The sequence below is a fragment of the Anas platyrhynchos genome, chromosome 6 (genome assembly GCF_047663525.1).
Source record: "Anas platyrhynchos isolate ZD024472 breed Pekin duck chromosome 6, IASCAAS_PekinDuck_T2T, whole genome shotgun sequence".
In the NCBI taxonomy this organism is placed as follows: Eukaryota; Metazoa; Chordata; class Aves; order Anseriformes; family Anatidae; genus Anas; species Anas platyrhynchos.
Window position 1 is genome coordinate 16132980 of NC_092592.1, and position 19489 is coordinate 16152468.

Consider the following 19489-nt stretch of genomic DNA (forward strand, 5'->3'; position numbering starts at 1 on the left):
CTGTTTGCTGAGTTTGATCTGAATTTCTGGTACACTACATCATTTTTAGATTATTAACGTTCATTTTTTGATAACACTAATGTCTAATTGTGCTAATTTTACAAGAATTTGAGCCAATTCCGAGCACCATAGGTAAAGGCCAGTTAAAGTCATGTTGGCTTTACTGAACTGCTATTTGAAACCACACTAACTCATCAATACTATGGATTGATAATGACTTCTACTCCTCATCTCACAGTGTTTCTCCAGCTGCATTTGATGGTTATTGCTACAATTATCTGCATTTTAATTTTTCAGCATTCACATTTTTCCACTACTCTCTCCAACAAATTTTTCTTTTTTGGCCCACTGCCCTTCCTCACAGCGTCCATAATCCATGGAGAAGAGATGGCTGATGGTGTTATCACAGGCAAACAGAAAGGAGCTAATGGTAACAGGAACTCCTTGCTAGGTAATTATTACAGGAGAAAGAATGCAAATGAGCCCTAATCTGTCTCGCACAATGGCAGAGGTCTCAGATTTGCATTAAACCTTTTGCAGCGCTCTCCCGGATAGGGGACTCTGCAGATAACAATGCATCTGGAACACAGGCTGCTTCCTCCACTCCTCGCTCTTCATTAAACTGTGCCTCCAGCAGGTACAGTTGTCCCTGAATGACTTTCCCTCCCCCCCTCATGGCTCTATTCCCTTCCTCCTTCCCCCCTCAGCTTCGCTGGAATAAAGCTAACTGCGCATGCCATTTGGCTTGATTCATGTTTACAATGAAGAAGAAAGCACGGTTTAGTTATTATACAGGGGAACGGACATCAGGAAATCTCAGTTCTATTCCCAGCTATGTCATTTGCTTGCTGGGGGACTGCAGGGAAATAACTTGGCTTTTCTGTGCATCCGCATGTTCAGCTAGAAATATAGGATTGACATTTGTAGCAGCCCAACAGCCTCTTTCATTTCACAATGACATCTGCCAAACACTTGCAGCAAGTGCTCGACTGTGCTTGAAAACAGTGAGCTGCAGTCCTTTACCAGAGCCAGTGTCTGCATTTCAGTTCCCTGTCTGATAACAGGTTTTAAGAAATTATATTATTTCCCAGTGTTGTGCGCTGTTATAAAAGGACCTAAAGTACTGTATGTCAGCTGGGGGTACCACAGAGCCCGCCGATACGTCTGCCCACTAGCAGATCTCATATGAAGCAAGCGTAGGAATTATGGTAGAGATTCTCTGATCACAGGTCACATCGTATCAGGACAACATGCCATTTTCTCAGACCTTATCGTCTTCCTTTATGGTTTGTTTGGATTAGGAGTATAGAGAGAAATGTACTGAAGCCTTCCCTAGGGAGCCCACCAGAGTGGAGACAAATTTCATTACTAGGAACTGAGGTAGAACCCACCTTTTGCAGTACAAGTGTACTCTCAAACACTTTCAAGATATTTTTGTTAAATCAAAAAAATATATTTAATTTCAAAATTTATCAGGAAGTATCAGACATCAGAAAGTACCTACTACAGAAACATTGTCTGTTGACAAGACAGGCACTTACATTCTATAAATCAGTATATAAAGTAACAAATTAGTACATTAAAAATATCATTTGCATTGTATGTGAGGAACAGGTTCAGAAAGTCAACATGAACCACAAAACGCAGCTGACCATCACTGCTATTTCAGTAGCACTTCAGTCATGAATTTGTATTGGAAATACTAACCATATGCACAGGCTAACTTCTTGGAAATCTGTTATTAGGCAGGTATCCAACTAATTCAAAACAATCTTACTGAAGATTACAAGACACTTTCTACTAAGTTATCGACAAAGTATAAAGTAGCTACCGTTTGGCGAGTGGATTCTGCCAGCATCATGTGCGACTATTTTTGCTTCGTTTAAATCAAGCATTTGGGGACTTGTGTACAACCAGGAAGTAACTTAAACTTTAGTCCAAACCACAGATGTACATGGTCTTCCCTGTAAGGTGTAGATCAAGACTCTAGGAGAATCCCAGCTGCCAGAACCATTCCAGCAGTCACCAAGGAACCGCGCAACATCACACAACTAGGTACCACCACTCCCAGCTACACCCTTCAGATACAGCAATCATCCGCTGCATTTCATCTGGAGACAGCTTGCACGCTTTGCTCCTTCATCTATGAGGTGTTCTTTTTTCTGTCTCTCTGAATTAACCAATGCCAGTACCAGCAGGCAATTCCTTTGGAAATTGGCTGTGGCTGTATTTTTGAAGCCTATGTAGCTGTCTACATTGGGTAAATACTTAGAACCTATTAAGCTATTGCCAGAAATGATCAAATGGATTAAAAAAAGAATATAAGTAAATAAATGCAGTTATGGAATGGGCAGGAGTTTAATGTCATGGAACAAGTCATTTTTCCAATAATCGAGGTTTTGCTCATTTCCATCTCAGGAACAGTAGGAGGGGCAGTGACTTTTTGCAGTACTGGATTATCCTACGCTTGTCGCTAAATCAGACTAACAGATCGCTGGGAATCTCCATCTGACAGCAGTACTGTACACAATTACTGCACAGCAGTCATTTCACCTAAACCATCAGTAGCCAGTTGCAAAAAAAAAAAAAGTACTTCTTTTTGAATGAGGCTTCAGGTCTTTTGTGGCACTGAGGTCCTCTGAAAGGCTCCTCTCCCATTTGTACTGGCACTTGGAAGGACTGAGGTGGTACAACATTATGAACAAGCAATCTTTACATCAGAACAACAAAAGCTGTCTCGCACTGATTAGCTCACTTAAAACAAAGGAGACTCTCATTCATCTTGTTCATAAGGCCGCAAACATTTTTGTATTTAATCTGTGTGCTAACTTTCCCATGCCGAAAAACATTCATTCAAAACATTTGCAGCAGTACAAGAAGGGGTACTGTTAAATCATCAAGCTATGACAGGTATCAGAAGCTACCATTTTTTACATTTCTAACATGCTCATGTCCAGATTTGTCACTGACCTCTAGGCTACTCCTCCTCGGAGACCACTCCTTTAAAATTGCCTGCTGGTGCCATTTCTATACATGCAGAAATCTTCTGTATCCAAATGTTCTGTAGAATATTAGAGCCTCAGATGCTCACCATCACTTGGAAGTCGGGGTTTACCACACTGTTGCTGGGACAGCCAAAGGCATCAGGGCAGAGAAAGTCAGCCAGGACAGCTCAAACCAATGTCACCGTTGCCAAAATGTGCTCAGCTGACCTGGCCCAGAGCGGACACTGCTGTGTCACCCAGCTCCTTCCTCCTGCCTGCATATCTCAGGGTGGCAGTCCTGGAGGATGGGCAACAGGATGCATAGATGGGATGTCTTCACATGCAACTGCTGCTCGCACCCTGAGCCTCAGCCCCAAGCTTCAGGAACACTCTCACATTAAGCATTAATCAACCAGCTCAGCAGTGTTGCCAAATAGCCAGTCAAATATTTACAAGGTTTTCAGAAGGTGCTAGATTAACTTCATACTTTCAGTATAAAGGCAAGGTCCAAGATTTCTTGCTTGATTTTACATATCCAAAAGTTGCACTTCTCAAGCTTTGAGATTCACAATACAGTTACTAGAAAGAAAAATCCAAGCAGAAAACCTAAAAGGGCCTCAAGGCACACTACAACAGCTGCACTGCAGTTGCAGCAAGTAGAGTAGCTGGCTGTGTTGCTACAGAGGACAGCAATAGCATCACCACAGCTGGTGACTGCAACCTCACTAGACCAGTAGCTTTTCCTTCACAAGCTGGGTACTAGGCCACTTTACAGTAAAGACAAAAAATGCCAGTGTGCTTTCAAGGATCTCAGTAGCTTTTCCCCATAGCATTCTCACCAGCCATTCAAGAGTTACCCTCTGTAGCAACATGCTCTGTTTCATGGATTCAACCTTTCAACTTAAGCATGCAAGACTGGGAGAGCTGTTGGGGTGGAGGAATTAACACCCAAATGGCAGTGGGAAGCAGGCTGTGTTAGGGACAGGCTTGGCGAAGGGTGAGCTTGGTGGCAGACAACTGACTTGCTAGCATCCTATCATCAAGTCATGTTAAGCCTAACAGCTGAACTTCTCCAGATCACACAAATTCAGTAACCTTACCACATAACTAATTCGTAAGGGGGTTACCTGTGAGGTGACTTGCATGAACCAACTGCTATTGTGAGTTGTACTTGAAAAACAGTCTTTTTATCTAGTCATAAGTGGAGTTAATTTTAAGCTGAAATGCAGAGATTTAAACCGATTTATCTTAGCCCAGAGTAAATGATTTCAGCATTCCAGAGACCTGCATCTTCATCAATGTGCATTCTTTTTCATCTGCTTCATCTTGGTCTCTGTGGGTATTTGCTATTACAGCCCTGCTCTGCCAGGCACACCATCACACATCCGATGGCTTCTACGGGTTTTCGGGGGAGACACCAGGGAACAGCACAACGGCACAGATGCCCTGCTGAGGACAGAAGATCGTTTGAACAAAAGTAAGCAAATTTGCTTCAGTTTAATAGCCAGTGACAGGCAGGCTGTGGCCCTCCACCTAAAGACCCAGGTAGCACCTCCCTGGTGCATTTCTGTCCATACAGCACGAGTTGGCAGGTAACTGCTGACGGGTTTCAGGCTATGCTAGCAGTTCCCAGGCAGGATCATATTGCTTCCTTTCCAGCAGCAGCACTCCTGCAAACCCACACAGGGGGGTTGTTTGCTTGCTGGCTGTGTGTGTAAAGCCTGCTTTCTCCAAAGAAAAATACCAACAAATGAAGTATGGAAGTTGGTAAATGATGGTCTCTAGCATAAAGATCGATCTGTGAGGAACGCTTCTTTTTCTGTTTTTAGATGTTATACCTGCTTCCCATTTGATTCGATCTCCTGCGTTCTGAATTGGCCACAGCCTAACACACAGACAGCGGAGCCCGCAGAGTGCAGCGAGAAAGAGGCTACTGCACTACGAAGCTGGTGGCAAACCACAGTCCCCCGTGAAAGCCACATGTGCCAGAGACCAAATATTTTGCATTTTGCTTACTGCTAATAAAGCTGCTTCACTTCATTAAAGGCAGCTTATCATTTTATCTGCTCACTCTGATTAATTAACCTCTGGTTAAAGTGAATGAGCACTTGATTTGAGGATTCTATTAACATGACACTGGTGAACCACCACTTGCATACTGCCATCCCTTTCCTTTTATCCCCTATTCTTCCTAAACCAACAATATCTTATTAGGTAATTCAGATTGTCACCCCAAGACCGCTCTGAGCATATCACAAATACTTTTATAGGGACGTGAGGAGGGAAAGGTCCCACAGGCTGAAGTCATGAAAGGTTCCATTCCCCTGCTGGAATATACACATGAATTTCATCTACTTCTCACTATGATCATGATCACAAGCTTGGAAATAAACAGCGTGGAAAGAAGACAGACAGGTAAATACAGTCGGCTGCTGGGAACAAGGAAAAAAAAGAAAATAGTACCAATAGTACTCTCGATTAGTTTGTCCTTCCGGAATAACACAGTTTTAAATATGAAGCACAAACAGCAGCCAGTTCCACACAGAACCCCGACTTTCTTCGACAGCGAAGAACTTTCTCCCAAGCCAAATACCATGTGCTGTATACGAATAAAGACAGCTTCTGCTACACTATATGCCTACAGATTTTACAGTTGCATATTACAGCCAAATTCTCAATTTCTAGCAGCAAAAAAAGCTTATGTTACTGTTCTTTAGCCAAGCATCTGAAGACTGAAATATAGCTGCTCATTTTGCTGGCAAACAGTGCTTCTTTTCATATACCTCGTTTTCATCTCTGTTCAATTGATTCTACAAATGTCACAAATATCCAAAAGGTGCTTGGGAAGCTAAAAACCTTCCCTTAGTTTCTCTCCCTTGAAAAGTTAAGCATCCTTTCTTTTGCGATAACGATCACAGAAAAGATGGAAAGATCATTAGACCTAAAATCATAATGAGCTCATAGTTTGAGGAAGGGGTGCGGGGAGAAGGAAGTAAGGAAACGTGGAAATAAAATTTCTTTGGTCACCCCAAGACACAGGTCCTATTTCCTTTTCCACAAAGGTAAACCATAGGTAGAAAAGTACTGAAATTACTGGAAGCTTTTTATTTAAGATACAAGAAATGTACAAGATCTCTTTCAAGAAAAGAGCATGTTTAGGTTATCAACTGTAGAGTATAAGCACAAGCCTGAAATTCACAGTCCAGCCAGACAGCACTGTATGTGGGAAGGCACCAAAGGAAGCTCTGGTTTACATCACACGGCAGCGTAGTAAGTGACCATGAGTCACTGATGTGGTTCATCTGGCTTTTAAGGCCATCAGCACCAGATCAAAAATGTTTCAGACCACATGTTACAAAGCACTTCCCAGTACAAATTTACCCAGCCAGTTCAAATCTGTACAGGATTTTCTAGACAAAATTTCCTCACAAACACAGGGCTTCCCACAGACTTCTGTCTCACATCTGACAAGAGGCTAAGGCAGGTCTGTACAGGAATACTTGGGCTAATTCACCAGGATTTTAGCACGTCTTCCCATGGGGATGAGGCAAGATCAATGATCCCATCACCACCACCAGAGCTCTAAATAGCACCCAGGCCTCCCAGCTCCCTGGCAGCAGCACCATGTTCTCTACACCTTAAACCACGCAGATGGCGGAGAGCAGACAAACACAAGGAAACGTGGTTTTGAAATCATTGTTTTGGGATTTCAGGTTCACTTCGAAATACTAATAGCAAAAAACAAGCCAGTAAAATTTCTCCCTTAAAATCTTTCTTAACACTCAAGTTGTTGAGGTACCTAAGGAACACCAAGGCATCTTTGCACAGCTGAAGGATGGAGCAATATGCAGCCAGATTAGTTGTTCCCTAGCAGAAGGGAACAGTCATCACCGGTAAGCAAACAAGGCAACAAACCAGGTCTTTTTCCATTGCTAGCTTCAACAAAAACATTCAAATCCGATTTGGCCTAACAGCTTTCTTATTGAGAGACTAACACATAATGTAAGCAAAAGTCGTACCAAAACCTGCCACCTACGCTAATATCCGTGCGCTATACTTTGTTCCTCTCAGCCACTAATTATGGATTAGCACCACAGGCTCTTTCCAAAAACTTCATCCTGCAGACTGCCGGGTTGTACTCCCACTGCTCTGCAGCACTCACTGAGAGTCTTTCCAGCTGGAGCTCCTCTTTGCAAGCCTGCGAAGCTTTGGAGAGCACAAGGAGCCACCTCCGAGCTCCGGGCACACAGCCGCACAGGGGGTGCAGGTGGGCAGACAGCAGGCCTCCAGCAGCATCCCTGCACGCCCGCTGTGTGGGCGCTGAGGAGCTGAGCTGTGACTGACCTGCACTGCGCCAGGTGGCGGGCAGGGGAGGGCAGGCCCTGGGCCAGGGACACGTCACACCACCTAACATTTGCCTCTCAGTGTGCACTCACAGCTGTGTATTTGGTGTAGGCCTGTACTCCTCTAACAGCTCAACCACCGGGCACACTGAGCTCCATGGCACCGAGGGCAGGCTGTAACCGCTGAAACTGGAGGAGGTCCGCGGGCGCCAGAGCTGCTCTGCTAACACTCAGGAACTGCAGGGTTTCAGCCGATGGCGGCCATAGCTCCACAACATACAAAAGACAACACCTTCAAGCCCTCGGCACCCACAGATGCCCTACAGCAACCTTGTGCTGTCTTTTCACTACCTCTCCCCTGCAACCCCGTTTGCTACCCTGTTCACCTCAGGGGACCTGTGAAGGCTACCCTCGGCTAAGGGCTGGCCCAGAGAACTAAGAGGATAAAAAACTTTAATATTATATCCCGTACTACAGTTTTAACCCTGCTTCTTGTGCCCATACATGCCAGACTTTTGCTTTATTTCTCAACATTTCTTGAACTTGTATGTGAAAGAAGTGATTTAAAAAACAACTTCAGCTCTGAATTCCCCCACTTGGTGTGTTTAAAACTGTCTAGGATGTGTAAAACTATCATATTGAAGGTATAAAGTAAGCATCCAGCTTTGTGAATTTTAATTCACTAAACACATGGTAGACATACAAGCATCCCTAAAAACACTGCTGGAAATTGCTTTTCTTCTCAACTAAGATTTTTAAGATTAAACGTTACCCATACCAGAAAAAAAAAAGTTAAACGTGTAACTTCTGTGAAGTAAAAAAAAAATAAATAAATAAATCAGAAATTTCAAGAAAGCAAGATAGCACAGACTCAATGTTAATTTTATTTAATTAAGTACTTAAAGACTTCAAGATATAAACTAGGAGGCTTTATGAGCAGGACTGGAAAAACCTCTTGTAAGGTGCGATACAGTTTTGATAGACGCTTACTGGATTTACATTTTGCTGAGTACAGTCACTGAATCCTAACCCAAAACTTCTCAAAGGATTCAGAGGAAAAAAAAGGACTTGAAACAAATACCTTGTTGAAATGCTCTACAAAGAGCATAGCTCAAGAGCTATGACCTTGATTTATATATGAAAAGAGAAATACAAACAGGGTAAGTTTCCCACTGACAGGTAACTTATTACAGGCACACTGCTTAACATCCAGTATCACCCACCTGAAATGCTAGCCGGCAGCAGTATCACCTTTCCCTTGGAGATGGTTCAGGTCAATACAAATGACAGCAAAAAAAGGCAGGGGGGGACGACAACAGAAGATCTTTCAAAATCAGTGCAAAATCATCATCCTAGATGCATGGATAATGAACACAATTTCTGAAACCATCTGAAGGGAGATATGGCTGCTCTTTCAAGGAACAAAAAATGATCAAAAACAATCTTTGCGCACATAGTTAAACATGGGGAAGGAAAGCTCAGCATTAAATGTGGCAAATGCCACAAGCTGCGGGCCACTAGCAAAACCTGATCTGTTGCTGCCCCGTCAATGCCCTGCCTCTGCCCTCCCTTCTGTTCCCATTCAACACTAACCAGGGCAGGGGCCTCCCCGTCCCCCACCTTTCCTGACCCCGCTCTAGTCTCACACACGGGCAAGAATTTCCTTTAGCTTTGGTTCTCAAATTTCAGTATCACGCCCAGCCCTTCCTCCCAAAGCTTTTCACCCCAAGGAATACAGACTGCACGATGGCATTTGGTAATACCGACTCTTGCTTAAATACCATGCATTTGAAGACAGTTTAAGGGCATTTTACAAAGGTATGGCAAAAGGACTTAAACAAATTTCCTGGGCTTGTGAGCTGGTGCTGCAGCAGCTGGAAAGGGCCACTACTGGCCATCACAGGGACTGCCTCCCTCTCCTCGCTAACACAGAAAGAATGCGTACAGACGAGGTGTTTGTGCTGGAGCCATTCCCAAATGCCAACTTTGAAGGGACGATCTGCCTGACACTGCAACTCAGGAAGCACATGCAGGGGAAGGAGGAGGAGAGCAGCAAGCAAGGAATCCCCTCCAAATTTCCAGTGCTGTCTAAGAGGAACAAACATGTCTCAGACACAGAGAAACGACCAATGGTCAACTGAGGGGTTGTGCACAGCCCAACACCAGAACTTGCCTCTGCTGTAAATCACTGTGTGAGATGTGTGCTGGTGGGAGGCAGTAGCAATAGCTGATGTCCACAATCCCACAAAACAGCTTGCTGAGTTCTTGCATGCCTCAGCCCCAAAGCCAGGGAGTTCGAAGGCATTCAGAAACCGTACAAAAACTCAGCTGGAGCTACGAATCTTAACAACAGCTTTCCTTCACACCTGCAGCTCAGCCAAGGCTCCCACGTCTCAGTGTGCCCCAAGACTCTGTGTTTCAAAGGAATTTTAGAGCCCTTGACTTGTCTGGGGGAAAACGGGTCCAACAGCTACAAGGCAGCTTTTGTGGGCTCCTCCTCCCAACACACCGCAGTGTCAGTGGCGGAGGCAATGCCTGCCTGCAACAGCGCAGTCGGCTGCATTATTTAGTCTGGCACCAAGGAGAAAAGCTATCATCCATTTTTAAGTTAAATTCAGAGAACCAGCTGGGGACCAGCGATTGCCATTTCTGAAGTGCAAGAAGAGGAGTGTAAGCAGCCTTTCCATAGTAACAAAGATTAGCAGCCTGCAGTCTGACACTCCTCCTGCATTAAAAGATAGGAGACAAAGCGATAGACAGGTAATTACATAGACAGGGCCCTGGGGAAATTGCAAACTCCTCGAGAACCCTTTAGCTGGTCTGTATGTTTCTCCTTGTCTCCATTTCCACTGAAGGTCTCAAAGAAACATTTGCCCATTAGGTCATTAGCTTTATTGCAGAAGGTAGCCAGGCAGCTGGTAGCAGCCGTTCAATAAAGACTTCGCTTGCCTCTGCACCATCACGAATGAGATGGAGAATGAGAAAGAACATCCCAAGGCACATTACCTGTCTGCAGCTTATCCTTGATAAGTTAGTGTACTTAGTCAGTCTGAGGGGTCTGACAAATGAACTCTGACAAATCTCACTGGTGCAATTTAAGACATTATTGCATTGCAATGTCTCCCCAAACCCTTCACAAAGGTTAGCACCACAGAGCAAATCTAGAAGAAAAACATACATCATGCATTGGCCTCTCAAATTCAGAACCTAGCAAGCTCACATAAACTCCTTCTCAGTGCTAGGTTAAGACATTAAACTGAACTGCAAAGGCTGAGGTCTAAACAGAAGACACTGCCTCCATTACAAGAAGCATTTGCCTTGATCACAGGGTCAGAATGGCATCTCAATGCAGTGCAGTTAGTTCCTAAAGAAATACAAATCTCAACATTCAGTTTCAGTATTGAAATATACATGCAATTTGTCCAGAAGCTTACTTCAGTCTACTCAAGCATCCCATTATGCTCTATGAATCACAGCACGCATATACCCTTGCAAATTTTATGTCTGGAAATGGAAAGACTGACATGGATTGCATCATAATATGTAACTACAAAATGTAATTGCTTGAAGATATTACAAAAAAGGTACTTCATTTGAATTCTCACCCACGGTATTTTGCACTTCTGCCCAAAACTTTAAATCTGGAGAGGCAGAGAATTACTGTCTGTCCTCAACTCTTCACAAAACACCATTCAGATATGGAGCTGGTGTTCCAGCTCATTCATATCTTATCTATCAGTGGTACAAGCAGCCATGAAACCACTGAAGACCCCAGAGAAGACAACCAGGTTAAAAAATAAGAAAAACTTAATGAGATTGTATTTTTCAACTTGGCTTCTTTAAATTGCAGTATCTTCTCATCTAAGCTAATATTCAAAGACATAGTTAATCAGTCCACAGTACAAGAGCTATATTATTATTTTTTCCCCACAAGTATTTAAAAATCTACCTCATCTTCCAGTTTTTCATGAGGGACCACATCCTGCACATAGAAGCGAAGCACCAAGTGCACAAATCTTTTGCTTGCTTCAGACTATTAAAGGCAAGGGAAGAGCAACCCATGTTAGCCAGGAGACTTGTCTAAACTCCATGTAGACAAGCCTCTTCTAAGATCACCCTTCTTTCCAAGAGGAACCGAGCAGGCAAGACACCTCAGAGAGCAAATAACAATTGCCTCTTACCTTTTTGAAGAGGCCGCCGCCAATTAGCACATTCCTGGAGCTTCTAAATCAGGCAAGGAAAGGGGGAGGTGGGGGTTGGAGTTGTTTTCTTCCTCAGCACAACAGTATTTCCTAAAGGAGAAAACAAAACAGAAAAAGTAAGTATCTGTTGATAAGCATTAGTTGTGTTCTTTTTAAGACGCTGCAGAATACAACAACTACTTCAATGAGCTAATGTGCCTCTCCTTCCCCAGCCCCAAAACATCAGCTCAAGCTGTTCTGTCTCTTATCAACTCAAGTAAGGAATATGAAGGCTGAGTCACCTACTGCTAAGAAAAATAAAGATGGATTCACCCCAGGTTGGGATAAAGTCCCATAATCAGGATGGTATGAAGTCCCAACCAAAAATATTCTTGAGCATTCACTAGTAAAGAACAGAGAAGTAAACACGTTTCAGCCACACTCACACCCACTTCTGTGGTAAGTTAAATGAACCGTTTTTACTACCAAAATAGTTGGCAAAAGGCAAATTCCAACTCATATCCTGAACATATATATAGGGATATACTGACATTCAAGTGCTTACATACTGCAAGAATCATGTCTAGAATTATGAGGCATGTGCAACCAGTCATAACTTCTATTTCTTTTGCTTGATGTAACTATTCTTCTTCTTAAAACAACCTATTTTCTTTAGACAACTTACTCCAGCTCCATTGAATCTTTCAATAAATAGGAGAAAAAATGAAATACCAGAATGAAGGGAAAGGGAACCAAAAAGCATTCTTGTGAATAAAAATGCCATTTAGAAGTCATTTTTTCTCCTGCTTCACTGCCATAAAACCATAATGCCTCACCTCAGCCTCTCTCTTTGCCCCATTCTGACCAGGAATTTAAGGAAACTTACAGACATCCAGATTTAATGGGCCCCTCCCTACCTCCAGTACCTGCTTCTGATGAAAGGCAGGAAAATCAAGTGGAAAATTAGTTTGAAGGGTGCATGCAAGCCATTAACATATTTGAGGAAATGGCAATCCACTCAAGGTTCTCTGTGGGGAACGAGCACAGGGAAACACATCCAGTCTGTTCTCCATCACATTTTGTTAGCTCAGATTCACGCACAAAGCACTGCCCTTTTTCTGTCCCACGGAAAATCCAAATGCAAGACTTCAAAATATGAAAAGAAGCCCACAATAGACTTCTGCACACACCTTCATCACACACACACAAAAGACACTTATCCTGCCTGCCAAGAGTGCAGAATGGCAAAGGGGATCCTAGTCCCCCAGAAGAGATTCTGTATGTACAAGGAGTCCCAACAGATACAGAACAGCAGACCAGGCAGCACTTCTATAAAAACATCTCCCTCCAGGCCGACCACGTCTGTCCGATTCCAAATGGCCACAGTTCCTGCATTTCTCTCGAGGACAAAAGCTCTGCTCTTCTCTCCTCCTGTCAGCAAGGCTTAAAGCTACAAGACTAATTCTGTCCAGATTCCCCTCTAGATAGGCAATGATTTAAAGAATTCATGAAGTAACAGTGGCAGTGTAAATAAGCAATGAAAAACTAAATAAGGATCACAAAAAAAGGGAAAACATGCACTAAGGAGAGAAAGAACAAGATTAGTGACTCCAAACCTCCTCTACCTTGTTCCACTCACCATAAATAGGTCATGCAATATCTGACTATGCAGAAGAAGAGAATCCGAGACAAAGTCGACCTGTTCAAGGCTCTGCCTCCCCAGCCTGTTCCCTGCAGGCGGACCTTCCTTCCCACACTGGTTTATTCCACTTGCCTGGTGTCCTACGTCCCCTTGGCATTCCCACCTGCCGTCAGACTCCAGTCCCCTTTGTGCTAATGGATGCAAAGCAACTTAAGCCAACACAGGGAGTACTCATACTCTTACACTTCTTATAAAAAACAAAAAAAAATAGGGGGACATGTTACTACAGCCCTCTGCGCAGAGACATGGCAAGGAGTGACCTTCAGCGAGTTGCTGCTAACACACAGCTGTCCCGAGGCAACCTGCTACGCTGTACCTGCTGAGCAGCTCAGTGAACAGGTCACTATATGTTATACCCCCACAAACACCCTCTCATTTTGCATCCCGAAGTCTAATGCATCATTTACCCCTTTTTTCCCCCCCCATTATTAAATCAAAAAGAATGCTTTAGACAGCATTTTTCTCTCTGGTAAGAGAAACCCCCCACCATAAGTCAGGTGAAGTCTGCTAAGAATTGATATATTGGTTACATTTCAAGTGCATAAAATTTTACACTTCCATCCTCTAACTGCCAAAAGAAAAAATTTAGAGTCGATGCACAAGATTTGGAGGAAGCATATTTTTAGTCAAACATAAAATCAAGGTGGCAAAAAAGAAGGCTAAGTGCAAAAAGCTAAAGTTTATTAACAGCATCCTCAAAGACAGAAATCTGTCGTAAGTACCACTTAGGGATGTAGTTTTGACTCAGACATCACTTCCCTCAAAGTAAGTGAAATTGTTCTGTTCTCAAATCCTCAGGCAATAAAAAATGAAGTAAAATGAGCAGAAATAATGCATTACCTAAAAGTGAAAATCTAATTGGAGAAACCTAGTGAAATGACGTACTATACAAAAAGACTTGACTCAATTTCTGGCAGGACCAGAGATAATTTATTTGAGAAAAATGTCAAAATGTTTTGGGTCTACTGATACGACAGGAAGGAAACAAACAGAAAACTGGGAAACATGGTATGGAAACCAACAAATCGTTGACATCAACATTAGATAAGCGAGGAGGCATATGTTAAGACAAACACCCTCATATGGTGTGTGAGTCAACTTCTGCAGCACATTCAGCCAAGTTACTTTCCTATATCAAGCTTAATAAAAATCATCCTCAATTCCCCCAGCCAGAGCTGGGTTTTCATCAAGTCTTGCACTACGCATGGCAGTTCTGGACAGGGCTCGAACCGAAGGTTCAGAACTGGACCAGCTGTTCTGAAATGCAACCTCGACTCCCCTTCTTCCCAAAGGACCAGTGCCAAAGGGTTTGGAAACCCTTCTTTCGAAAAGATCAGTGCCAAATGCATTCCTCTTGGTGTATAATGGAAATACAGATTTTTTTTTCCAGGTGTTAACTAAATCTATTCCATTTCCCACAGTCAAAAGATCCTGCATGATATTCATCAGGATCTAATCCTCAATTTAATTGATTCAGTCATTTTAAGCTCAGAAAACAATGAGTTTTGAGAAAGTAGCTCCCCTCACTTCCAGTCTAAACCACACAGCCAACAAAGAGCTCATCCCCTCTATGTGATGCGACAGTGACAAGGAGCTCCCTCTGCATTGGGCTTGCTCCCAGCTGGCTGGGGAACTGCTCTGTTGAAGGCAGCCTCCATCATACACAACCGACCCAGAAGGTTTTCTGATTTATTACATCTCCTGTTACGTTTATTACATTTATCACAAGAACTAGAGGAAGGAACGACATCAGTGTGTTGCTGTATATAAGAACAACCCCCAACCTCAACGCCTCCCCCCTTGTGTTTATAACATAAGGCAAAGCAGGGTTAAAAAAAGAGCAGCACACGATCACCAGCTTGCACACTTTAAAGGGGCAAGAGCACCAGTCTTCTCAAGGTTCTTCAGTCTTCATTTTCCAAATGGCTACTTGCCTTCAGATAAAATAACTGCTTGCTCAGCTTACACTAATAGAAATAGGTCAAGTTCATATCATAATAAAATATGCTTTTATATTCACCTGTTCTCAACCGCCTCAACAAGGCTTCATCTAATAAAGTAACTACTCCATGAATACCCATTGAGGTAGAAATAATCACAATTCCTCCTTGTAGAAAACAAACACACAAGGTAAAAGCACTCCTATCCACCATGACCGATTTCTCATCCAACCTCTGGCTGAAACGCTCCTTGGAACCGAGCCGCAGGGGCCCTCACATACCTCACCACAACACCGATGGCAGCAGAAGGCAAGCAGGGCTCTAGGGGTGCTGCCAAGCACACAGAGCAGGGACATGGGCTGCACACCTCTGGGCCACCCTGCCAGCACCCAGGGATTTTGGGTGCCCTCCCTCAGCTCTCAGGGCTGTACCCCAATCCCCAGGGTTTGGAACCAGGAACCTTGCCTCCTTCTGTGGCAGGTTCCTTCCCCAATCCATTTTCTGATATCCGTAACTGAGACAGAGATCGCATGAAAATAAAGTTGCACTTAACATCACACTTAGCTACAGCAACCCAGAGATCAAGGTACAAAGAAAAAAAGCTCATTCAATTCAATATGAAGTGAAAACATCACCGTCATCAGCATGTGTGCACACATGCACACCTGTGCCTGTATACACAGAACAGGGTAAACACTTCCACCACAAACACCTGTACTGGAGGTATTTGTGCAGGAACAAGCTTCAAATATAAACATTATTTCCGCAGAACTCTATCTGCACAAAGAGGAAGCACTCTCTCTCTCAAGTATCTAGTACAAATAACTGAAAAATAAAGTTATCAAAATATTGTCGGAGAAGTGTAGTCAAAGGATAAAAACATTTTAAGAAAGAATCAAAACAGATCTCACATTTTCCTTTGATTTGCCCAAGGTCTTAGTGGACTTAACAGATTTACCCATCAACCGTTGTCCAAGTAGAAGACTGTTCTTTATTTATATGAAATACAATTCTGAAACCATACTTTTTATTAAATTTGAGTCACTTTCATTCAAATGCGAAATATATTAAATGTCATGTTTTTATTTAGAGGTGTTTACATACTTCTTTGCAGCTTAAATATACATCTAGGTATTTCTCTGCCTGCTTTGTGTCATAAAAAATAACTCATAGAATCATAGAATCATAGAATATCCTGAGTTGGAAGGGACCCTTAAGGATCATCAAGTCCAACTCTTGACACCGCACAGGTCTACCCAAAAGTTCAGACCATGTGACTAAGCGCACAGTCCAATCTCTTCTTAAATTCAGTCAGGCTCGGTGCAGTGACCACTTCCCTGGGGAGCCTGTTCCAGTGTGCAACCACTCTCTCTGTGAAGAACCCCCTCCTGATGTCAAGCCTAAACTTCCCCTGCCTCAGCTTAACCCCATTCCCGCGGGTCCTGTCGCTGGTGTTAATGGAGAAAAGGTCTCCTGCCTCTCGACACCCCCTTACGAGGAAGTTGTAGACTGCGATGAGGTCTCCCCTCAGCCTCCTCTTCTCCAGGCTGAACAGGCCCAGTGCCCTCAGCCGTTCCTCGTACGTCTTCCCCTCCAGGCCTTTCACCATCTTCGTAGCCCTCCTCTGGACACTCTCCAACAGTTTCGTGTCCTTTTTATACTGTGGTGCCCAGAACTGCACACAGTACTCGAGGTGAGGCCGCACCAGCGCAGAGTAGAGCGGGACAATCACCTCCCTCGACCTACTAGCGATGCCGTGCTTGATGCACCCCAGGACACGGTTGGCCCTCCTGGCTGCCAGGGCACACTGCCGGCTCATATTCAACTTGCTGTCTACCACGACCCCCAGATCCCTCTCTTCTAGGCTGCTCTCCAGCGTCTCATCGCCCAGTCTGTACGTGCAGCCAGGGTTTCCCCGTCCCAGGTGCAGGACCCGGCACTTGCTCTTATTGAACTTCATGCGATTGGCGATCGCCCAGCTCTCCAACCTATCCAGATCCCTCTGCAAGGCCTTTCCACCCTCAACAGAGTCCACAACTCCTCCAAGTTTGGTGTCATCAGCAAACTCGTCCCAAAATGGTATTTGTGCAGATAAAAAACTAAGTTCACAAAATCACTACTCGTGCGTTTAGTTGACATGCTTACATCAAACCTTCACATAACTTTTATTTATCAGTGTTTAACTGTAATGGCCACCAGTACTGAAGAAACCAGTTAAATGTTCTCTTAACCACCAGTAAAAGGTACACACAGAAGTAACACACATACACACACAATAACATTTTATAGCAGATATTTTATATGCGAAGCCTTGAGGACCAAACCCAGAGCACCCAAGCACAGGGGAAGACTCTTCCCTCCTAAAAACCCGCTCCCTTCCCAGGAAAGGGCAGGGGAAGGAATCACTTCATTTTCCCCTTCCAGGCAGAAAGGAGAGGAAGCCACCTCCCTCTGGGGGCCGCGCTCCTCACCCTTCCCCAGGCGACCGCAGTGGCCAGATGCTGACCACGGGGCGAGGGGCAGCAAGGCCGCAGGCACGCAGCCATGGCCCAGCGTCCCCCCAGGGCTCCGTGCCACCATGGCCACCCTCACCAAGCTGCAGGGTGGTCGACTCCTGCCCTGTGCAGCAAACAGGAGGAAACCAGGGTGGGCAGGGGGTGTGCAGGATGCCATCTGCTGAGCCTGACATTTGTCTGTCCTATCCCTCAGCAAAAAGGGATGCGCTGCGCCTTAGCAATCAGTATCTTTTGAGGCTTGAATCATTTAGCCCATTAAACCCAAGCCTCTAATACGGGTGTTATTTCTTAAAAACATACAGTAAATGCATTAAATTATTGATAGTCATTAAACAGGAAAAAAAATTAAACAGCTCTCAGCTTTTATCAATCATTAATGCAGTTTCCACTTGCGTATCTCACTGGGTTGCTATCATATAGCACGGAGCAAAGAGTACAAATCCTGAAGGCATGAATTCATTTTCTCTGGATGCAGAGTAAAAATATTCTTGGCAACGGGAGAGAGGCTGAAACATGAAGCAGACGGGTTGAAAGGAGGCTTCTGTCTTTTGCAGTAAACAGGTAGCAGCAACACAAGACAGCGACAATTTCAGGGACCGAGGCCCAACCACTTCCCCCCCACTTGATTTCAGGGCCAGCAGCAATGCCAGCAATCACCTTCCATACCCACCAGCCATCAGGGCCATCCCACCAGCGCTCCTAAATGTGATCTCTAATGGAAATACATGGTATTGAAATAACTTGTCGGAAAAGAAAGGAGCATTGAGGTCAGTGGTAAAACACCCAGCAACTTCACGGAGACTAAGATCACACCCCAAGCCTGCCCGCTGCTAGCGATCCAGTAAAACAGATCATGTGCAGAGAAACCAAGCTGTCACCAAACTGACAGCCTCAGCTCAGAAAGTGATGGAGACTGAGATAGTCTCTTGAAGCTATTGTGAACCTTTACTGGGGCGAGTTATGACTAGACCAAAGGCTTTTATCAGCTCAGAATGACTCACGCCAACACAGGGAATCTGGAGGCAGTTGCCAGTCGGTGGCACCTCGCCTGGCTGTGATGCGCTGGCTGGCTGTGCGGGGAAAGTTAAATCCCATTTTCTGTCCATTTTATGGACAGACTGAAAGCTTGTCTTACAAAGGTGCTCTCTCAACTTTCATCCCCCGCAATTTTATTGAAGTTCACTAGTTTAAAACGCAGCAAAGAGGGAACACCACATATGACTGCAGCATGCAGGGACCTACCTGACCTACTCTGAAGCAGCTACTGTAGGCAAGCCATAGCTATACAAACATCAATGTGAAACGCACAGAAACACCAGCTCTGGCTGCAGACTACTCGGCCAGTGAAACCTTAGCCCTGCAGCAGCACTGCTACCGGAACCCAAATTAATTTGTTTTAAATGACCTTGCGCCTATTGAAATGAGCTGTAATAATAGCTCCGGAGCACACTGCCGACAGGCCAGGAGCTGAACACAATGCCCAGGAACTCTTTGGGGACTCTGCCCACACCCAGAGCCCACTCACAAATTACCAGCAGGAAACACTCGTAACCAAAGTGTTCCACTCTCCATGAGGGCACAAATTCCTTCAAAGAACATTTCTGTTCATGCAGAAAAAAATGAACATTAAAGATGAAAAAAAAAGTACAGAAAGAATCTTTGTCTGCTTCCAAATCTACGTCCTATGGAGTTGTTTTTTTTTTCCTGAAAATGATTCAAGAATGCACTGAGCCGAGCAACTACATAATGCCAAATGTTGATACCGAAGTAGCCAGGAAAAGCTGCTGTCACTGGAAAACATTTTCTAGCCTGTTTACAGTCAA

General features: G+C 44.1%; 1 protein-coding gene across 15 annotated transcripts in view; it reads right to left on the reverse strand.

The window, feature by feature from the left end:
• The window catches only part of ZMIZ1 (zinc finger MIZ-type containing 1), a 345842-nt gene that overhangs the window by 284955 nt on the left and 41398 nt on the right, over positions 1–19489 (reverse strand). For 14 of the 15 annotated variants that reach the window (XM_072039497.1, XM_038181594.2, XM_038181591.2 and 11 more), the window contains one exon: positions 11509–11619. The exons of the other annotated variant lie outside the window; for it this stretch is intronic. The gene's annotated coding sequence lies outside the window, so the exon portion shown is untranslated. Of the gene's footprint in view, positions 1–11508; positions 11620–19489 lie in introns of those variants that run through there. 15 annotated transcript variants of the gene reach the window in all.